The 18254-nt window shown below is 47.9% G+C and overlaps 12 non-coding genes across 12 annotated transcripts; all 12 read right to left on the minus strand.

Annotated features, from left to right (window-relative positions):
• Window positions 1–1067: 1067 nt before the first annotated feature.
• Window positions 1068–1258, minus strand: LOC142710486 (U2 spliceosomal RNA). The gene has a single exon (XR_012869519.1). It is a non-coding gene; the product is annotated as a U2 spliceosomal RNA (small nuclear RNA).
• A 1288-nt stretch (window positions 1259–2546) lies between these two features.
• On the minus strand, window positions 2547–2737 carry LOC142710487 (U2 spliceosomal RNA). The gene has a single exon (XR_012869520.1). It is a non-coding gene; the product is annotated as a U2 spliceosomal RNA (small nuclear RNA).
• A 1300-nt stretch (window positions 2738–4037) lies between these two features.
• On the minus strand, window positions 4038–4228 carry LOC142710457 (U2 spliceosomal RNA). Its single transcript, XR_012869495.1, has one exon. It is a non-coding gene; the product is annotated as a U2 spliceosomal RNA (small nuclear RNA).
• A 1288-nt stretch (window positions 4229–5516) lies between these two features.
• On the minus strand, window positions 5517–5707 carry LOC142710488 (U2 spliceosomal RNA). Its single transcript, XR_012869521.1, has one exon. It is a non-coding gene; the product is annotated as a U2 spliceosomal RNA (small nuclear RNA).
• Window positions 5708–6995: 1288 nt separating this feature from the next.
• LOC142710489 (U2 spliceosomal RNA) lies at window positions 6996–7186 on the minus strand. The gene has a single exon (XR_012869522.1). It is a non-coding gene; the product is annotated as a U2 spliceosomal RNA (small nuclear RNA).
• Window positions 7187–8466: 1280 nt separating this feature from the next.
• Window positions 8467–8657, minus strand: LOC142710490 (U2 spliceosomal RNA). Its single transcript, XR_012869523.1, has one exon. It is a non-coding gene; the product is annotated as a U2 spliceosomal RNA (small nuclear RNA).
• A 1280-nt stretch (window positions 8658–9937) lies between these two features.
• Window positions 9938–10128, minus strand: LOC142710491 (U2 spliceosomal RNA). Its single transcript, XR_012869524.1, has one exon. It is a non-coding gene; the product is annotated as a U2 spliceosomal RNA (small nuclear RNA).
• Window positions 10129–11420: 1292 nt separating this feature from the next.
• Window positions 11421–11611, minus strand: LOC142710492 (U2 spliceosomal RNA). The gene has a single exon (XR_012869525.1). It is a non-coding gene; the product is annotated as a U2 spliceosomal RNA (small nuclear RNA).
• Window positions 11612–12903: 1292 nt separating this feature from the next.
• LOC142710493 (U2 spliceosomal RNA) lies at window positions 12904–13094 on the minus strand. Its single transcript, XR_012869526.1, has one exon. It is a non-coding gene; the product is annotated as a U2 spliceosomal RNA (small nuclear RNA).
• A 1316-nt stretch (window positions 13095–14410) lies between these two features.
• On the minus strand, window positions 14411–14601 carry LOC142710494 (U2 spliceosomal RNA). Its single transcript, XR_012869527.1, has one exon. It is a non-coding gene; the product is annotated as a U2 spliceosomal RNA (small nuclear RNA).
• A 1276-nt stretch (window positions 14602–15877) lies between these two features.
• On the minus strand, window positions 15878–16068 carry LOC142710497 (U2 spliceosomal RNA). Its single transcript, XR_012869529.1, has one exon. It is a non-coding gene; the product is annotated as a U2 spliceosomal RNA (small nuclear RNA).
• A 1296-nt stretch (window positions 16069–17364) lies between these two features.
• LOC142710498 (U2 spliceosomal RNA) lies at window positions 17365–17555 on the minus strand. The gene has a single exon (XR_012869530.1). It is a non-coding gene; the product is annotated as a U2 spliceosomal RNA (small nuclear RNA).
• Between the last annotated feature and the right edge of the window lie 699 nt (window positions 17556–18254).

An 18254-nucleotide genomic window follows, 5' to 3' on the forward strand; every position in this document is an offset into this window, starting at 1 on the left:
CCTGGCAACGCCCAAATGCCCTGCTGCCATGCAGATAAACACTGGCAGCGGCAGCAAGTGCATGCCCACAGCCACCCCTTGTTCCTTCACACCTTGTATCAGCTGTAATCCAGTCCAGTCCAGTGCTGCCTGCTGAGCAGCACTGACCAACACTGCCTGGGCCCAGGCTTTTATCTCTGAGGCCCCATTATGATGTCAGAAAGCTGGCTCTGGAATCCTGAGGGCTCCACTATGACACGTGCAAAGTTCCGTCTGAACTTTATATAAGACGGTGAGGCTCAGTCAGTCACTCAGTGTTGCCTGAGAGGGCAACACTGCAACAGCCGGCCGCCAGGCTGTCTTTTTTTTGCACAGCTAGTTGCCTCCAGGAGGCCACAAGAGGGAGACAAGGGACTGCAAAATGGAAAATAGGCATCCACCAACTTTACAGACAACTTCTCCTTGCTCCTACAACCTCCATCCTTGCACAGTTTGTTATTCTTCTAGGTAACATAGTAACAAATCCAAATTGCTGCTCTCTTTGTAGGCAAGCAAGGCTTTGTTGCAACTGCAATTCTTACTTCTTCTTGAAATGTAGGGACGACAGTACATTCCATCACATCCATCTAGTGTACACAGGTAGGTCCATTGTGGCGGGCAGGCGAGCGGGCGGGCTGCTTTATTGGCTGTTTGCTGTTCCCCTACTCCACTCCACTATTTGACTGTTGTGCTGCATCAATCAATCAATCAATCAATCAATCAATCAATCAATCAATCAATCAATCAATCAGTGGCTGGCTCAGGTGCAGCTCTTTAACTTACCTAAAAGGGAGGGCGGAGAGAAGACAAGGAAGGTGAATGAGGTGTTCCAATGTGAAATGCCGGAAACACAGAAACACAGACGACACACAACAAGAGGTGGCAATCTATTCATTAATTGCATTTAATCAATGAGCTCATTATCACTCATGCATTGTCCAACAGGTGTTGAAATAATGGGATTAAAAGGGGAGATCCCTTCAGAAAGACAGAAACAATAGCAAAGACAAAAAACACTTTTGGAATCTGCTTTTAGTCAACACATAAGGAAAGGGTGCACCGGTCCTGGAAATACTGCAATACCAGGTCAATGCGTGGAGTGGACAGAGCAAGCTCTATTTCCATCTCCCTGTTCTAAAAATCCATTTAATATATGGTCCCCAGATAGGGGACGTATCAGATATTAAACTGATAAGAACAGATACTACACTTGATCTTAGCCAAAAGGCCGAGAAGCGATAACCCGAACGGGCCGCGCGTTGCCCGAGCCTGCCCGATACTGCTGTTCAGCCCTTGCAGCGATTCAGCCTACTTCTAGGCAATTCCATGGGGCCCTGCAGGCTCACACACTCACAGCTACACGGGAGGTGAATAAAGGCCGGAGAGGAAGCCAGACAGGATTTGCTTCTTTTGCTTGCACCACAATGCAGTGCTGAAAGAGGAGGAATCTACATAAAAACGCCTTCCTGGCAACGCCCAAATGCCCTGCTGCCATGCAGATAAACACTGGCAGCGGCAGCAAGTGCATGCCCACAGCCACCCCTTGTTCCTTCACACCTTGTATCAGCTGTAATCCAGTCCAGTCCAGTGCTGCCTGCTGAGCAGCACTGACCAACACTGCCTGGGCCCAGGCTTTTATCTCTGAGGCCCCATTATGATGTCAGAAAGCTGGCTCTGGAATCCTGAGGGCTCCACTATGACACGTGCAAAGTTCCGTCTGAACTTTATATAAGACGGTGAGGCTCAGTCAGTCACTCAGTGTTGCCTGAGAGGGCAACACTGCAACAGCCGGCCGCCAGGCTGTCTTTTTTTTGCACAGCTAGTTGCCTCCAGGAGGCCACAAGAGGGAGACAAGGGACTGCAAAATGGAAAATAGGCATCCACCAACTTTACAGACAACTTCTCCTTGCTCCTACAACCTCCATCCTTGCACAGTTTGTTATTCTTCTAGGTAACATAGTAACAAATCCAAATTGCTGCTCTCTTTGTAGGCAAGCAAGGCTTTGTTGCAACTGCAATTCTTACTTCTTCTTGAAATGTAGGGACGACAGTACATTCCATCACATCCATCTAGTGTACACAGGTAGGTCCATTGTGGCGGGCAGGCGAGCGGGCGGGCTGCTTTATTGGCTGTTTGCTGTTCCCCTACTCCACTCCACTATTTGACTGTTGTGCTGCATCAATCAATCAATCAATCAATCAATCAATCAATCAATCAATCAATCAATCAGTGGCTGGCTCAGGTGCAGCTCTTTAACTTACCTAAAAGGGAGGGCGGAGAGAAGACAAGGAAGGTGAATGAGGTGTTCCAATGTGAAATGCCGGAAACACAGAAACACAGACGACACACAACAAGAGGTGGCAATCTATTCATTAATTGCATTTAATCAATGAGCTCATTATCACTCATGCATTGTCCAACAGGTGTTGAAATAATGGGATTAAAAGGGGAGATCCCTTCAGAAAGACAGAAACAATAGCAAAGACAAAAAACACTTTTGGAATCTGCTTTTAGTCAACACATAAGGAAAGGGTGCACCGGTCCTGGAAATACTGCAATACCAGGTCAATGCGTGGAGTGGACAGAGCAAGCTCTATTTCCATCTCCCTGTTCTAAAAATCCATTTAATATATGGTCCCCAGATAGGGGACGTATCAGATATTAAACTGATAAGAACAGATACTACACTTGATCTTAGCCAAAAGGCCGAGAAGCGATAACCCGAACGGGCCGCGCGTTGCCCGAGCCTGCCCGATACTGCTGTTCAGCCCTTGCAGCGATTCAGCCTACTTCTAGGCAATTCCATGGGGCCCTGCAGGCTCACACACTCACAGCTACACGGGAGGTGAATAAAGGCCGGAGAGGAAGCCAGACAGGATTTGCTTCTTTTGCTTGCACCACAATGCAGTGCTGAAAGAGGAGGAATCTACATAAAAACGCCTTCCTGGCAACGCCCAAATGCCCTGCTGCCATGCAGATAATCACTGGCAGCGGCAGCAAGTGCATGCCCACAGCCACCCCTTGTTCCTTCACACCTTGTATCAGCTGTAATCCAGTCCAGTCCAGTGCTGCCTGCTGAGCAGCACTGACCAACACTGCCTGGGCCCAGGCTTTTATCTCTGAGGCCCCATTATGATGTCAGAAAGCTGGCTCTGGAATCCTGAGGGCTCCACTATGACACGTGCAAAGTTCCGTCTGAACTTTATATAAGACGGTGAGGCTCAGTCAGTCACTCAGTGTTGCCTGAGAGGGCAACACTGCAACAGCCGGCCGCCAGGCTGTCTTTTTTTTGCACAGCTAGTTGCCTCCAGGAGGCCACAAGAGGGAGACAAGGGACTGCAAAATGGAAAATAGGCATCCACCAACTTTACAGACAACTTCTCCTTGCTCCTACAACCTCCATCCTTGCACAGTTTGTTATTCTTCTAGGTAACATAGTAACAAATCCAAATTGCTGCTCTCTTTGTAGGCAAGCAAGGCTTTGTTGCAACTGCAATTCTTACTTCTTCTTGAAATGTAGGGACGACAGTACATTCCATCACATCCATCTAGTGTACACAGGTAGGTCCATTGTGGCGGGCAGGCGAGCGGGCGGGCTGCTTTATTGGCTGTTTGCTGTTCCCCTACTCCACTCCACTATTTGACTGTTGTGCTGCATCAATCAATCAATCAATCAATCAATCAATCGATCAATCAATCAATCAATCAATCAATCAATCAGTGGCTGGCTCAGGTGCAGCTCTTTAACTTACCTAAAAGGGAGGGCGGAGAGAAGACAAGGAAGGTGAATGAGGTGTTCCAATGTGAAATGCCGGAAACACAGAAACACAGACGACACACAACAAAAGGTGGCAATCTATTCATTAATTGCATTTAATCAATGAGCTCATTATCACTCATGCATTGTCCAACAGGTGTTGAAATAATGGGATTAAAAGGGGAGATCCCTTCAGAAAGACAGAAACAATAGCAAAGACAAAAAACACTTTTGGAATCTGCTTTTAGTCAACACATAAGGAAAGGGTGCACCGGTCCTGGAAATACTGCAATACCAGGTCAATGCGTGGAGTGGACAGAGCAAGGTCTATTTCCATCTCCCTGTTCTAAAAATCCATTTAATATATGGTCCCCAGATAGGGGACGTATCAGATATTAAACTGATAAGAACAGATACTACACTTGATCTTAGCCAAAAGGCCGAGAAGCGATAACCCGAACGGGCCGCGCGTTGCCCGAGCCTGCCCGATACTGCTGTTCAGCCCTTGCAGCGATTCAGCCTACTTCTAGGCAATTCCATGGGGCCCTGCAGGCTCACACACTCACAGCTACACGGGAGGTGAATAAAGGCCGGAGAGGAAGCCAGACAGGATTTGCTTCTTTTGCTTGCACCACAATGCAGTGCTGAAAGAGGAGGAATCTACATAAAAACGCCTTCCTGGCAACGCCCAAATGCCCTGCTGCCATGCAGATAAACACTGGCAGCGGCAGCAAGTGCATGCCCACAGCCACCCCTTGTTCCTTCACACCTTGTATCAGCTGTAATCCAGTCCAGTCCAGTGCTGCCTGCTGAGCAGCACTGACCAACACTACCTGGGCCCAGGCTTTTATCTCTGAGGCCCCATTATGATGTCAGAAAGCTGGCTCTGGAATCCTGAGGGCTCCACTATGACACGTGCAAAGTTCCGTCTGAACTTTATATAAGACGGTGAGGCTCAGTCAGTCACTCAGTGTTGCCTGAGAGGGCAACACTGCAACAGCCGGCCGCCAGGCTGTCTTTTTTTTGCACAGCTAGTTGCCTCCAGGAGGCCACAAGAGGGAGACAAGGGACTGCAAAATGGAAAATAGGCATCCACCAACTTTACAGACAACTTCTCCTTGCTCCTACAACCTCCATCCTTGCACAGTTTGTTATTCTTCTAGGTAACATAGTAACAAATCCAAATTGCTGCTCTCTTTGTAGGCAAGCAAGGCTTTGTTGCAACTGCAATTCTTACTTCTTCTTGAAATGTAGGGACGACAGTACATTCCATCACATCCATCTAGTGTACACAGGTAGGTCCATTGTGGCGGGCAGGCGAGCGGGCGGGCTGCTTTATTGGCTGTTTGCTGTTCCCCTACTCCACTCCACTATTTGACTGTTGTGCTGCATCAATCAATCAATCAATCAATCAATCAATCAATCAATCAATCAATCAATCAGTGGCTGGCTCAGGTGCAGCTCTTTAACTTACCTAAAAGGGAGGGCGGAGAGAAGACAAGGAAGGTGAATGAGGTGTTCCAATGTGAAATGCCGGAAACACAGAAACACAGACGACACACAACAAGAGGTGGCAATCTATTCATTAATTGCATTTAATCAATGAGCTCATTATCACTCATGCATTGTCCAACAGGTGTTGAAATAATGGGATTAAAAGGGGAGATCCCTTCAGAAAGACAGAAACAATAGCAAAGACAAAAAACACTTTTGGAATCTGCTTTTAGTCAACACATAAGGAAAGGGTGCACCGGTCCTGGAAATACTGCAATACCAGGTCAATGCGTGGAGTGGACAGAGCAAGCTCTATTTCCATCTCCCTGTTCTAAAAATCCATTTAATATATGGTCCCCAGATAGGGGACGTATCAGATATTAAACTGATAAGAACAGATACTACACTTGATCTTAGCCAAAAGGCCGAGAAGCGATAACCCGAACGGGCCGCGCGTTGCCCGAGCCTGCCCGATACTGCTGTTCAGCCCTTGCAGCGATTCAGCCTACTTCTAGGCAATTCCATGGGGCCCTGCAGGCTCACACACTCACAGCTACACGGGAGGTGAATAAAGGCCGGAGAGGAAGCCAGACAGGATTTGCTTCTTTTGCTTGCACCACAATGCAGTGCTGAAAGAGGAGGAATCTACATAAAAACGCCTTCCTGGCAACGCCCAAATGCCCTGCTGCCATGCAGATAAACACTGGCAGCGGCAGCAAGTGCATGCCCACAGCCACCCCTTGTTCCTTCACACCTTGTATCAGCTGTAATCCAGTCCAGTCCAGTGCTGCCTGCTGAGCAGCACTGACCAACACTGCCTGGGCCCAGGCTTTTATCTCTGAGGCCCCATTATGATGTCAGAAAGCTGGCTCTGGAATCCTGAGGGCTCCACTATGACACGTGCAAAGTTCCGTCTGAACTTTATATAAGACGGTGAGGCTCAGTCAGTCACTCAGTGTTGCCTGAGAGGGCAACACTGCAACAGCCGGCCGCCAGGCTGTCTTTTTTTTGCACAGCTAGTTGCCTCCAGGAGGCCACAAGAGGGAGACAAGGGACTGCAAAATGGAAAATAGGCATCCACCAACTTTACAGACAACTTCTCCTTGCTCCTACAACCTCCATCCTTGCACAGTTTGTTATTCTTCTAGGTAACATAGTAACAAATCCAAATTGCTGCTCTCTTTGTAGGCAAGCAAGGCTTTGTTGCAACTGCAATTCTTACTTCTTCTTGAAATGTAGGGACGACAGTACATTCCATCACATCCATCTAGTGTACACAGGTAGGTCCATTGTGGCGGGCAGGCGAGCGGGCGGGCTGCTTTATTGGCTGTTTGCTGTTCCCCTACTCCACTCCACTATTTGACTGTTGTGCTGCATCAATCAATCAATCAATCAATCAATCAATCAATCAATCAATCAATCAATCAGTGGCTGGCTCAGGTGCAGCTCTTTAACTTACCTAAAAGGGAGGGCGGAGAGAAGACAAGGAAGGTGAATGAGGTGTTCCAATGTGAAATGCCGGAAACACAGAAACACAGACGACACACAACAAGAGGTGGCAATCTATTCATTAATTGCATTTAATCAATGAGCTCATTATCACTCATGCATTGTCCAACAGGTGTTGAAATAATGGGATTAAAAGGGGAGATCCCTTCAGAAAGACAGAAACAATAGCAAAGACAAAAAACACTTTTGGAATCTGCTTTTAGTCAACACATAAGGAAAGGGTGCACCGGTCCTGGAAATACTGCAATACCAGGTCAATGCGTGGAGTGGACAGAGCAAGCTCTATTTCCATCTCCCTGTTCTAAAAATCCATTTAATATATGGTCCCCAGATAGGGGACGTATCAGATATTAAACTGATAAGAACAGATACTACACTTGATCTTAGCCAAAAGGCCGAGAAGCGATAACCCGAACGGGCCGCGCGTTGCCCGAGCCTGCCCGATACTGCTGTTCAGCCCTTGCAGCGATTCAGCCTACTTCTAGGCAATTCCATGGGGCCCTGCAGGCTCACACACTCACAGCTACACGGGAGGTGAATAAAGGCCGGAGAGGAAGCCAGACAGGATTTGCTTCTTTTGCTTGCACCACAAAGCAGTGCTGAAAGAGGAGGAATCTACATAAAAACGCCTTCCTGGCAACGCCCAAATGCCCTGCTGCCATGCAGATAAACACTGGCAGCGGCAGCAAGTGCATGCCCACAGCCACCCCTTGTTCCTTCACACCTTGTATCAGCTGTAATCCAGTCCAGTCCAGTGCTGCCTGCTGAGCAGCACTGACCAACACTGCCTGGGCCCAGGCTTTTATCTCTGAGGCCCCATTATGATGTCAGAAAGCTGGCTCTGGAATCCTGAGGGCTCCACTATGACACGTGCAAAGTTCCGTCTGAACTTTATATAAGACGGTGAGGCTCAGTCAGTCACTCAGTGTTGCCTGAGAGGGCAACACTGCAACAGCCGGCCGCCAGGCTGTCTTTTTTTTGCACAGCTAGTTGCCTCCAGGAGGCCACAAGAGGGAGACAAGGGACTGCAAAATGGAAAATAGGCATCCACCAACTTTACAGACAACTTCTCCTTGCTCCTACAACCTCCATCCTTGCACAGTTTGTTATTCTTCTAGGTAACATAGTAACAAATCCAAATTGCTGCTCTCTTTGTAGGCAAGCAAGGCTTTGTTGCAACTGCAATTCTTACTTCTTCTTGAAATGTAGGGACGACAGTACATTCCATCACATCCATCTAGTGTACACAGGTAGGTCCATTGTGGCGGGCAGGCGAGCGGGCGGGCTGCTTTATTGGCTGTTTGCTGTTCCCCTACTCCACTCCACTATTTGACTGTTGTGCTGCATCAATCAATCAATCAATCAATCAATCAATCAATCAATCAATCAGTGGCTGGCTCAGGTGCAGCTCTTTAACTTACCTAAAAGGGAGGGCGGAGAGAAGACAAGGAAGGTGAATGAGGTGTTCCAATGTGAAATGCCGGAAACACAGAAACACAGACGACACACAACAAGAGGTGGCAATCTATTCATTAATTGCATTTAATCAATGAGCTCATTATCACTCATGCATTGTCCAACAGGTGTTGAAATAATGGGATTAAAAGGGGAGATCCCTTCAGAAAGACAGAAACAGTAGCAAAGACAAAAAACACTTTTGGAATCTGCTTTTAGTCAACACATAAGGAAAGGGTGCACCGGTCCTGGAAATACTGCAATACCAGGTCAATGCGTGGAGTGGACAGAGCAAGCTCTATTTCCATCTCCCTGTTCTAAAAATCCATTTAATATATGGTCCCCAGATAGGGGACGTATCAGATATTAAACTGATAAGAACAGATACTACACTTGATCTTAGCCAAAAGGCCGAGAAGCGATAACCCGAACGGGCCGCGCGTTGCCCGAGCCTGCCCGATACTGCTGTTCAGCCCTTGCAGCGATTCAGCCTACTTCTAGGCAATTCCATGGGGCCCTGCAGGCTCACACACTCACAGCTACACGGGAGGTGAATAAAGGCCGGAGAGGAAGCCAGACAGGATTTGCTTCTTTTGCTTGCACCACAATGCAGTGCTGAAAGAGGAGGAATCTACATAAAAACGCCTTCCTGGCAACGCCCAAATGCCCTGCTGCCATGCAGATAAACACTGGCAGCGGCAGCAAGTGCATGCCCACAGCCACCCCTTGTTCCTTCACACCTTGTATCAGCTGTAATCCAGTCCAGTCCAGTGCTGCCTGCTGAGCAGCACTGACCAACACTGCCTGGGCCCAGGCTTTTATCTCTGAGGCCCCATTATGATGTCAGAAAGCTGGCTCTGGAATCCTGAGGGCTCCACTATGACACGTGCAAAGTTCCGTCTGAACTTTATATAAGACGGTGAGGCTCAGTCAGTCACTCAGTGTTGCCTGAGAGGGCAACACTGCAACAGCCGGCCGCCAGGCTGTCTTTTTTTTGCACAGCTAGTTGCCTCCAGGAGGCCACAAGAGGGAGACAAGGGACTGCAAAATGGAAAATAGGCATCCACCAACTTTACAGACAACTTCTCCTTGCTCCTACAACCTCCATCCTTGCACAGTTTGTTATTCTTCTAGGTAACATAGTAACAAATCCAAATTGCTGCTCTCTTTGTAGGCAAGCAAGGCTTTGTTGCAACTGCAATTCTTACTTCTTCTTGAAATGTAGGGACGACAGTACATTCCATCACATCCATCTAGTGTACACAGGTAGGTCCATTGTGGCGGGCAGGCGAGCGGGCGGGCTGCTTTATTGGCTGTTTGCTGTTCCCCTACTCCACTCCACTATTTGACTGTTGTGCTGCATCAATCAATCAATCAATCAATCAATCAATCAATCAATCAATCAGTGGCTGGCTCAGGTGCAGCTCTTTAACTTACCTAAAAGGGAGGGCGGAGAGAAGACAAGGAAGGTGAATGAGGTGTTCCAATGTGAAATGCCGGAAACACAGAAACACAGACGACACACAACAAGAGGTGGCAATCTATTCATTAATTGCATTTAATCAATGAGCTCATTATCACTCATGCATTGTCCAACAGGTGTTGAAATAATGGGATTAAAAGGGGAGATCCCTTCAGAAAGACAGAAACAATAGCAAAGACAAAAAACACTTTTGGAATCTGCTATTAGTCAACACATAAGGAAAGGGTGCACCGGTCCTGGAAATACTGCAATACCAGGTCAATGCGTGGAGTGGACAGAGCAAGCTCTATTTCCATCTCCCTGTTCTAAAAATCCATTTAATATATGGTCCCCAGATAGGGGACGTATCAGATATTAAACTGATAAGAACAGATACTACACTTGATCTTAGCCAAAAGGCCGAGAAGCGATAACCCGAACGGGCCGCGCGTTGCCCGAGCCTGCCCGATACTGCTGTTCAGCCCTTGCAGCGATTCAGCCTACTTCTAGGCAATTCCATGGGGCCCTGCAGGCTCACACACTCACAGCTACACGGGAGGTGAATAAAGGCCGGAGAGGAAGCCAGACAGGATTTGCTTCTTTTGCTTGCACCACAATGCAGTGCTGAAAGAGGAGGAATCTACATAAAAACGCCTTCCTGGCAACGCCCAAATGCCCTGCTGCCATGCAGATAAACACTGGCAGCGGCAGCAAGTGCATGCCCACAGCCACCCCTTGTTCCTTCACACCTTGTATCAGCTGTAATCCAGTCCAGTCCAGTGCTGCCTGCTGAGCAGCACTGACCAACACTGCCTGGGCCCAGGCTTTTATCTCTGAGGCCCCATTATGATGTCAGAAAGCTGGCTCTGGAATCCTGAGGGCTCCACTATGACACGTGCAAAGTTCCGTCTGAACTTTATATAAGACGGTGAGGCTCAGTCAGTCACTCAGTGTTGCCTGAGAGGGCAACACTGCAACAGCCGGCCGCCAGGCTGTCTTTTTTTTGCACAGCTAGTTGCCTCCAGGAGGCCACAAGAGGGAGACAAGGGACTGCAAAATGGAAAATAGGCATCCACCAACTTTACAGACAACTTCTCCTTGCTCCTACAACCTCCATCCTTGCACAGTTTGTTATTCTTCTAGGTAACATAGTAACAAATCCAAATTGCTGCTCTCTTTGTAGGCAAGCAAGGCTTTGTTGCAACTGCAATTCTTACTTCTTCTTGAAATGTAGGGACGACAGTACATTCCATCACATCCATCTAGTGTACACAGGTAGGTCCATTGTGGCGGGCAGGCGAGCGGGCGGGCTGCTTTATTGGCTGTTTGCTGTTCCCCTACTCCACTCCACTATTTGACTGTTGTGCTGCATCAATCAATCAATCAATCAATCAATCAATCAATCAATCAATCAATCAATCAATCAGTGGCTGGCTCAGGTGCAGCTCTTTAACTTACCTAAAAGGGAGGGCGGAGAGAAGACAAGGAAGGTGAATGAGGTGTTCCAATGTGAAATGCCGGAAACACAGAAACACAGACGACACACAACAAGAGGTGGCAATCTATTCATTAATTGCATTTAATCAATGAGCTCATTATCACTCATGCATTGTCCAACAGGTGTTGAAATAATGGGATTAAAAGGGGAGATCCCTTCAGAAAGACAGAAACAATAGCAAAGACAAAAAACACTTTTGGAATCTGCTTTTAGTCAACACATAAGGAAAGGGTGCACCGGTCCTGGAAATACTGCAATACCAGGTCAATGCGTGGAGTGGACAGAGCAAGCTCTATTTCCATCTCCCTGTTCTAAAAATCCATTTAATATATGGTCCCCAGATAGGGGACGTATCAGATATTAAACTGATAAGAACAGATACTACACTTGATCTTAGCCAAAAGGCCGAGAAGCGATAACCCGAACGGGCCGCGCGTTGCCCGAGCCTGCCCGATACTGCTGTTCAGCCCTTGCAGCGATTCAGCCTACTTCTAGGCAATTCCATGGGGCCCTGCAGGCTCACACACTCACAGCTACACGGGAGGTGAATAAAGGCCGGAGAGGAAGCCAGACAGGATTTGCTTCTTTTGCTTGCACCACAATGCAGTGCTGAAAGAGGAGGAATCTACATAAAAACGCCTTCCTGGCAACGCCCAAATGCCCTGCTGCCATGCAGATAAACACTGGCAGCGGCAGCAAGTGCATGCCCACAGCCACCCCTTGTTCCTTCACACCTTGTATCAGCTGTAATCCAGTCCAGTCCAGTGCTGCCTGCTGAGCAGCACTGACCAACACTGCCTGGGCCCAGGCTTTTATCTCTGAGGCCCCATTATGATGTCAGAAAGCTGGCTCTGGAATCCTGAGGGCTCCACTATGACACGTGCAAAGTTCCGTCTGAACTTTATATAAGACGGTGAGGCTCAGTCAGTCACTCAGTGTTGCCTGAGAGGGCAACACTGCAACAGCCGGCCGCCAGGCTGTCTTTTTTTTGCACAGCTAGTTGCCTCCAGGAGGCCACAAGAGGGAGACAAGGGACTGCAAAATGGAAAATAGGCATCCACCAACTTTACAGACAACTTCTCCTTGCTCCTACAACCTCCATCCTTGCACAGTTTGTTATTCTTCTAGGTAACATAGTAACAAATCCAAATTGCTGCTCTCTTTGTAGGCAAGCAAGGCTTTGTTGCAACTGCAATTCTTACTTCTTCTTGAAATGTAGGGACGACAGTACATTCCATCACATCCATCTAGTGTACACAGGTAGGTCCATTGTGGCGGGCAGGCGAGCGGGCGGGCTGCTTTATTGGCTGTTTGCTGTTCCCCTACTCCACTCCACTATTTGACTGTTGTGCTGCATCAATCAATCAATCAATCAATCAATCAATCAATCAATCAATCAATCAATCAATCAGTGGCTGGCTCAGGTGCAGCTCTTTAACTTACCTAAAAGGGAGGGCGGAGAGAAGACAAGGAAGGTGAATGAGGTGTTCCAATGTGAAATGCCGGAAACACAGAAACACAGACGACACACAACAAGAGGTGGCAATCTATTCATTAATTGCATTTAATCAATGAGCTCATTATCACTCATGCATTGTCCAACAGGTGTTGAAATAATGGGATTAAAAGGGGAGATCCCTTCAGAAAGACAGAAACAATAGCAAAGACAAAAAACACTTTTGGAATCTGCTTTTAGTCAACACATAAGGAAAGGGTGCACCGGTCCTGGAAATACTGCAATACCAGGTCAATGCGTGGAGTGGACAGAGCAAGCTCTATTTCCATCTCCCTGTTCTAAAAATCCATTTAATATATGGTCCCCAGATAGGGGACGTATCAGATATTAAACTGATAAGAACAGATACTACACTTGATCTTAGCCAAAAGGCCGAGAAGCGATAACCCGAACGGGCCGCGCGTTGCCCGAGCCTGCCCGATACTGCTGTTCAGCCCTTGCAGCGATTCAGCCTACTTCTAGGCAATTCCATGGGGCCCTGCAGGCTCACACACTCACAGCTACACGGGAGGTGAATAAAGGCCGGAGAGGAAGCCAGACAGGATTTGCTTCTTTTGCTTGCACCACAATGCAGTGCTGAAAGAGGAGGAATCTACATAAAAACGCCTTCCTGGCAACGCCCAAATGCCCTGCTGCCATGCAGATAAACACTGGCAGCGGCAGCAAGTGCATGCCCACAGCCACCCCTTGTTCCTTCACACCTTGTATCAGCTGTAATCCAGTCCAGTCCAGTGCTGCCTGCTGAGCAGCACTGACCAACACTGCCTGGGCCCAGGCTTTTATCTCTGAGGCCCCATTATGATGTCAGAAAGCTGGCTCTGGAATCCTGAGGGCTCCACTATGACACGTGCAAAGTTCCGTCTGAACTTTATATAAGACGGTGAGGCTCAGTCAGTCACTCAGTGTTGCCTGAGAGGGCAACACTGCAACAGCCGGCCGCCAGGCTGTCTTTTTTTTGCACAGCTAGTTGCCTCCAGGAGGCCACAAGAGGGAGACAAGGGACTGCAAAATGGAAAATAGGCATCCACCAACTTTACAGACAACTTCTCCTTGCTCCTACAACCTCCATCCTTGCACAGTTTGTTATTCTTCTAGGTAACATAGTAACAAATCCAAATTGCTGCTCTCTTTGTAGGCAAGCAAGGCTTTGTTGCAACTGCAATTCTTACTTCTTCTTGAAATGTAGGGACGACAGTACATTCCATCACATCCATCTAGTGTACACAGGTAGGTCCATTGTGGCGGGCAGGCGAGCGGGCGGGCTGCTTTATTGGCTGTTTGCTGTTCCCCTACTCCACTCCACTATTTGACTGTTGTGCTGCATCAATCAATCAATCAATCAATCAATCAATCAATCAATCAATCAATCAATCAATCAATCAATCAATCAATCAATCAATCAGTGGCTGGCTCAGGTGCAGCTCTTTAACTTACCTAAAAGGGAGGGCGGAGAGAAGACAAGGAAGGTGAATGAGGTGTTCCAATGTGAAATGCCGGAAACACAGAAACACAGACGACACACAACAAGAGGTGGCAATCTATTCATTAATTGCATTTAATCAATGAGCTCATTATCACTCATGCATTGTCCAACAGGTGTTGAAATAATGGGATTAAAAGGGGAGATCCCTTCAGAAAGACAGAAACAATAGCAAAGACAAAAAACACTTTTGGAATCTGCTTTTAGTCAACACATAAGGAAAGGGTGCACCGGTCCTGGAAATACTGCAATACCAGGTCAATGCGTGGAGTGGACAGAGCAAGCTCTATTTCCATCTCCCTGTTCTAAAAATCCATTTAATATATGGTCCCCAGATAGGGGACGTATCAGATATTAAACTGATAAGAACAGATACTACACTTGATCTTAGCCAAAAGGCCGAGAAGCGATAACCCGAACGGGCCGCGCGTTGCCCGAGCCTGCCCGATACTGCTGTTCAGCCCTTGCAGCGATTCAGCCTACTTCTAGGCAATTCCATGGGGCCCTGCAGGCTCACACACTCACAGCTACACGGGAGGTGAATAAAGGCCGGAGAGGAAGCCAGACAGGATTTGCTTCTTTTGCTTGCACCACAATGCAGTGCTGAAAGAGGAGGAATCTACATAAAAACGCCTTCCTGGCAACGCCCAAATGCCCTGCTGCCATGCAGATAAACACTGGCAGCGGCAGCAAGTGCATGCCCACAGCCACCCCTTGTTCCTTCACACCTTGTATCAGCTGTAATCCAGTCCAGTCCAGTGCTGCCTGCTGAGCAGCACTGACCAACACTGCCTGGGCCCAGGCTTTTATCTCTGAGGCCCCATTATGATGTCAGAAAGCTGGCTCTGGAATCCTGAGGGCTCCACTATGACACGTGCAAAGTTCCGTCTGAACTTTATATAAGACGGTGAGGCTCAGTCAGTCACTCAGTGTTGCCTGAGAGGGCAACACTGCAACAGCCGGCCGCCAGGCTGTCTTTTTTTTGCACAGCTAGTTGCCTCCAGGAGGCCACAAGAGGGAGACAAGGGACTGCAAAATGGAAAATAGGCATCCACCAACTTTACAGACAACTTCTCCTTGCTCCTACAACCTCCATCCTTGCACAGTTTGTTATTCTTCTAGGTAACATAGTAACAAATCCAAATTGCTGCTCTCTTTGTAGGCAAGCAAGGCTTTGTTGCAACTGCAATTCTTACTTCTTCTTGAAATGTAGGGACGACAGTACATTCCATCACATCCATCTAGTGTACACAGGTAGGTCCATTGTGGCGGGCAGGCGAGCGGGCGGGCTGCTTTATTGGCTGTTTGCTGTTCCCCTACTCCACTCCACTATTTGACTGTTGTGCTGCATCAATCAATCAATCAATCAATCAATCAATCAATCAATCAGTGGCTGGCTCAGGTGCAGCTCTTTAACTTACCTAAAAGGGAGGGCGGAGAGAAGACAAGGAAGGTGAATGAGGTGTTCCAATGTGAAATGCCGGAAACACAGAAACACAGACGACACACAACAAGAGGTGGCAATCTATTCATTAATTGCATTTAATCAATGAGCTCATTATCACTCATGCATTGTCCAACAGGTGTTGAAATAATGGGATTAAAAGGGGAGATCCCTTCAGAAAGACAGAAACAATAGCAAAGACAAAAAACACTTTTGGAATCTGCTTTTAGTCAACACATAAGGAAAGGGTGCACCGGTCCTGGAAATACTGCAATACCAGGTCAATGCGTGGAGTGGACAGAGCAAGCTCTATTTCCATCTCCCTGTTCTAAAAATCCATTTAATATATGGTCCCCAGATAGGGGACGTATCAGATATTAAACTGATAAGAACAGATACTACACTTGATCTTAGCCAAAAGGCCGAGAAGCGATAACCCGAACGGGCCGCGCGTTGCCCGAGCCTGCCCGATACTGCTGTTCAGCCCTTGCAGCGATTCAGCCTACTTCTAGGCAATTCCATGGGGCCCTGCAGGCTCACACACTCACAGCTACACGGGAGGTGAATAAAGGCCGGAGAGGAAGCCAGACAGGATTTGCTTCTTTTGCTTGCACCACAATGCAGTGCTGAAAGAGGAGGAATCTACATAAAAACGCCTTCCTGGCAACGCCCAAATGCCCTGCTGCCATGCAGATAAACACTGGCAGCGGCAGCAAGTGCATGCCCACAGCCACCCCTTGTTCCTTCACACCTTGTATCAGCTGTAATCCAGTCCAGTCCAGTGCTGCCTGCTGAGCAGCACTGACCAACACTGCCTGGGCCCAGGCTTTTATCTCTGAGGCCCCATTATGATGTCAGAAAGCTGGCTCTGGAATCCTGAGGGCTCCACTATGACACGTGCAAAGTTCCGTCTGAACTTTATATAAGACGGTGAGGCTCAGTCAGTCACTCAGTGTTGCCTGAGAGGGCAACACTGCAACAGCCGGCCGCCAGGCTGTCTTTTTTTTGCACAGCTAGTTGCCTCCAGGAGGCCACAAGAGGGAGACAAGGGACTGCAAAATGGAAAATAGGCATCCACCAACTTTACAGACAACTTCTCCTTGCTCCTACAACCTCCATCCTTGCACAGTTTGTTATTCTTCTAGGTAACATAGTAACAAATCCAAATTGCTGCTCTCTTTGTAGGCAAGCAAGGCTTTGTTGCAACTGCAATTCTTACTTCTTCTTGAAATGTAGGGACGACAGTACATTCCATCACATCCATCTAGTGTACACAGGTAGGTCCATTGTGGCGGGCAGGCGAGCGGGCGGGCTGCTTTATTGGCTGTTTGCTGTTCCCCTACTCCACTCCACTATTTGACTGTTGTGCTGCATCAATCAATCAATCAATCAATCAATCAATCAATCAATCAATCAATCAATCAATCAATCAGTGGCTGGCTCAGGTGCAGCTCTTTAACTTACCTAAAAGGGAGGGCGGAGAGAAGACAAGGAAGGTGAATGAGGTGTTCCAATGTGAAATGCCGGAAACACAGAAACACAGACGACACACAACAAGAGGTGGCAATCTATTCATTAATTGCATTTAATCAATGAGCTCATTATCACTCATGCATTGTCCAACAGGTGTTGAAATAATGGGATTAAAAGGGGAGATCCCTTCAGAAAGACAGAAACAATAGCAAAGACAAAAAACACTTTTGGAATCTGCTTTTAGTCAACACATAAGGAAAGGGTGCACCGGTCCTGGAAATACTGCAATACCAGGTCAATGCGTGGAGTGGACAGAGCAAGCTCTATTTCCATCTCCCTGTTCTAAAAATCCATTTAATATATGGTCCCCAGATAGGGGACGTATCAGATATTAAACTGATAAGAACAGATACTACACTTGATCTTAGCCAAAAGGCCGAGAAGCGATAACCCGAACGGGCCGCGCGTTGCCCGAGCCTGCCCGATACTGCTGTTCAGCCCTTGCAGCGATTCAGCCTACTTCTAGGCAATTCCATGGGGCCCTGCAGGCTCACACACTCACAGCTACACGGGAGGTGAATAAAGGCCGGAGAGGAAGCCAGACAGGATTTGCTTCTTTTGCTTGCACCACAATGCAGTGCTGAAAGAGGAGGAATCTACATAAAAACGCCTTCCTGGCAACGCCCAAATGCCCTGCTGCCATGCAGATAAACACTGGCAGCGGCAGCAAGTGCATGCCCACAGCCACCCCTTGTTCCTTCACACCTTGTATCAGCTGTAATCCAGTCCAGTCCAGTGCTGCCTGCTGAGCAGCACTGACCAACACTGCCTGGGCCCAGGCTTTTATCTCTGAGGCCCTCTGGAATCCTGAGGGCTCCACTATGACACGTGCAAAGTTCCGTCTGAACTTTATATAAGACGGTGAGGCTCAGTCAGTCACTCAGTGTTGCCTGAGAGGGCAACACTGCAACAGCCGGCCGCCAGGCTGTCTTTTTTTTGCACAGCTAGTTGCCTCCAGGAGGCCACAAGAGGGAGACAAGGGACTGCAAAATGGAAAATAGGCATCCACCAACTTTACAGACAACTTCTCCTTGCTCCTACAACCTCCATCCTTGCACAGTTTGTTATTCTTCTAGGTAACATAGTA

Source organism: Rhinoderma darwinii, unplaced genomic scaffold, assembly GCF_050947455.1.
Source record: "Rhinoderma darwinii isolate aRhiDar2 unplaced genomic scaffold, aRhiDar2.hap1 Scaffold_4253, whole genome shotgun sequence".
Taxonomy (NCBI): Eukaryota; Metazoa; Chordata; class Amphibia; order Anura; family Rhinodermatidae; genus Rhinoderma; species Rhinoderma darwinii.